General features: G+C 48.6%; 1 pseudogene; it reads left to right on the plus strand.

Moving 5' to 3' along the window:
- The first annotated feature begins 2,788 nt into the window (after positions 1 to 2,788).
- On the plus strand, positions 2,789 to 2,906 carry LOC126427401 (5S ribosomal RNA; annotated as a pseudogene).
- The last annotated feature ends 405 nt before the right edge of the window (positions 2,907 to 3,311 follow it).

A 3,311-nucleotide genomic window follows, 5' to 3' on the forward strand; every position in this document is an offset into this window, starting at 1 on the left:
CCTTAACCGATTGTGCGTGTTTGGGATCCGACAGTTTGTTGGTAAGTTTGTGGAGGTATTTGGCATTAGATGTTTTCGCACAGGACCGCTGATTTGCGTACGCGGTAATGGCGCCAAATAGCGACCCAGATGGGTTGCATAGGGTTTATAATGCTCCTCAAACCTCTGCAGATCAGGTTTGGCTCCGAGGCACGGACAGTTATACTGCTGCAAGATGACATCACCGTCGGGGAAGAAACCAAGCAGCTGTCAGTGTGTCTTCAGTTACTGCCACGGGTCCCATGAAAGTGCAAGAGAATGTCTCCCGCACCATTATACTGCTTCCCACAGCCTGCGCGCGTGGCGCGCCTGCGCATTTAGAGGCAAAAATGTGACTCTCGAGGAGCCGACAGGTTTCCGTTGATCGACGGTCGAATCCTGATGGACCCTTGCCCACCGCAATCGTAATTGACGATGTCGTTGGGTCCAGATGCGAACTCGTAGGTGTGGGAAAACCGGAACAGAAGAGAATCGAAGCATTTGAGATGTGGTGCTATAGACGAATGTTGAAAATTAGGTGGACTGATAAGGTAAGGAATGAGGAGGTTCTACGCAGAATCGGAGAGGAAAGGAATATGTGGAAAACACTGATAAGGAGAAGGGACAGGATGATAGGACATCTGCTAAGACATGAGGGAATGACTTCCATGGTGTTGTGACTTGGCAAGACACCCAAGTCACAATGAGAGGAAGCCGATATGCGGGGGAGGAATGTGGTGTCACCGCCAGACACCACACTTGCTAGGTGGTAACCTTTAAATCGGCCGCGGTCCATTAGTATACGTCGGACCCGCGTGTCGCCACTGTCAGTGATAGCAGACCGAGCGCCACCACACGGCAGGTCTAGAGAGACTTACTAGCACTCTCCCCAGTTGTACAGCCGACTTTGCTAGCGATGCTACACTGACAATTACGCTCTCATTTGCCGAGACGATAGTTAGCATAGCCTTCAGCTACGTCATTTGCTACGACCTAGCAAGGCGCCATAGCAATTGATAATTAATATTAAAGCAAATGTATCAAGCAGAGAGATGTTCACCAAGTGTGGATTAAAGTTAAATATTACATCAACTATGTACTTTATTTGCTACTATTAATTCCTTTAACTGTTCCAGACCTCACGCCAATCTGCGTGAGCTTAACGCGTGCATTTCGGCCTCCTTTAGCAACACGGTGTTGGCACTTCTGCCAACACTTCACATGGTACTAGAGGGAGCTGTAGAGGGCAAAAACTGTAGAGGAAGACAGAGATTGGAATACGTCAAGCAAATAATTGAGGACGTAGGTTGCAAGTGCTACTCTGAGATGAAGAGGTTAGCACAGGAAAGGAATTCGTGGCGGGCCGCATCAAACCAGCCAGTAGACCAGTAGACTGATGGCAAAAAAAAAAAAAAAAAAAAAAAAAGGTGTGGTCTGTGGTGTCACCGCCAGACACCACACTTGCTAGGTGGTAGTTTTAAGTCGGCCGCGGTCCATTAGTACATGTTGGACCCGCGTGTCGCCACTGTCAGGGATCGCAGACCGAGCACCACCACAAGGCAGGTCTCGAGAGATACGGACTAGCACTCGCCCCAGTTGTACGGACGACGTAGCTAGCGACTACACTGACGAAGCCTCGCTCATTTGCCGAGCAGATAGTTAGAATAGCCTTCAGCTAAGTCCATGGCTACGACCGAGCAAGGCGCCATTAGTAACATTGCATGTATCTATGGAGTCTCACTTATATCGTCAATAGCGATGTACCAAGGATGGGTTAAAGTTAAGTATTCCAGAAGCTACGTACTTTTCTTTATAGCATTCATTACGTATCCTGTTACAGACCTATCTCTTGCCTGCGTGAACTAAACGCGTGCCTTTCGGCTACTTCCGTGGCGTGGCTGTCTTGCTACGCCACAACATGGTCTGCTGCGGAGCTCCATGTTCAACAATGTACGATGAACGATATGTTCCGAAACAGTCGTGCGTGTAGCCGCATTGTGCTCCTTCGGCAGACATGGCACAGATGACGATCTATCCTACCTTACAGAGCAGACAAACCTCTGAATCCCTTGTTCTGTGAAGAGTCGTGGACGTCCAATCATTTAGCAAAAATCAAATGGCTCTGAGCACTATGGGACTTAACATCTGAGGTCATCAGTCCCCTAGGACTTAGAACTACTTAAACCTAACTAACCTATGGACATCACACACATCCATGCCCGAGGCAGGATTCGAACCTGCGACCGTAGCAGTCGCGCGGTTCCAAACTGAAGCGCCTAGAACCGCTCAGCCACTGCGGCAGGCAACCGTTTAGCGCCTAGTGGTAGTTTCACTGTCCTCCCACCTGTTTCCGTAAATGCTCACGACAGTAGCACGTGAGCATTCGACCGCCTTCGCCGTTTTCGAGATATTCGTTCGCAAGCTCTGCATAGTAATAATCTGCCCTTCGGTAAAGTCGCTTATCCCAAAGGGTTCCCCCATTTGAAGACCATTTCTTTGCTAGGGTGAGCCTCCATCCATGTTTGTTTCGCTTACATACTTTTGTTACTGCGTCACGTGCCCGCAAAGCCACCAGAAGGCATACAACGTGTGGTAGTTAATGGTCATAATGTTTTGGCTGACCAATGTATAGGTAAGTAATGGACGATAACTTACACCGAATTTAAGACTCTGTCATCATTGGATTTTTGAATTCTCTAAATGTATATGGCTTACATATTTCTCTCCTATTTTAGTACGTTCTATTTATAGGTGCCTGATAATGACATATGGCAACGGCCTTGCCGCAGTGGATACACCGGTTCCCGTCAGATCACCGAAGTTAAGCGCTGTCGGGAGTGGCTGGCACTTGGATGGGTGACCATCCGGGCTGTCATGAGCTGTTGCCATTTTTCGGGGTGCACTCAGCCTCGTGATGCCAACTGAGGAGCTACTTGACCATATAGTAGCGGTTTCGGTAAAAGAAAACCATCATAACGACCGGGAGAGCGGTGTGCTGACCACACGCGCCTCCTATCCGCATCCTAGCCTGAGAATGGCACGGCGGTCGGATGGTCCCGATGGGCCTCTTGTGACCTATAGACGGAGTGGAGTGATAATGACATGGTAGTCGAAACTGGCCAGTAGCACAACAGACAAAGAATATAAAGATACTGCCTACAATAGACAATGTTTTCTCTTACGAAAAATTAGAGTATCTGGAACACGCCCAGTGACATTTAAGCACTGATTGTGCCCGCACGTAATACACGTTTGGAACGGAAAGAGATCCTAACATGCTAAGCACCCTCTGC

This window comes from Schistocerca serialis, chromosome 1 (genome assembly GCF_023864345.2).
Source record: "Schistocerca serialis cubense isolate TAMUIC-IGC-003099 chromosome 1, iqSchSeri2.2, whole genome shotgun sequence".
Classification (NCBI taxonomy): Eukaryota; Metazoa; Arthropoda; class Insecta; order Orthoptera; family Acrididae; genus Schistocerca; species Schistocerca serialis.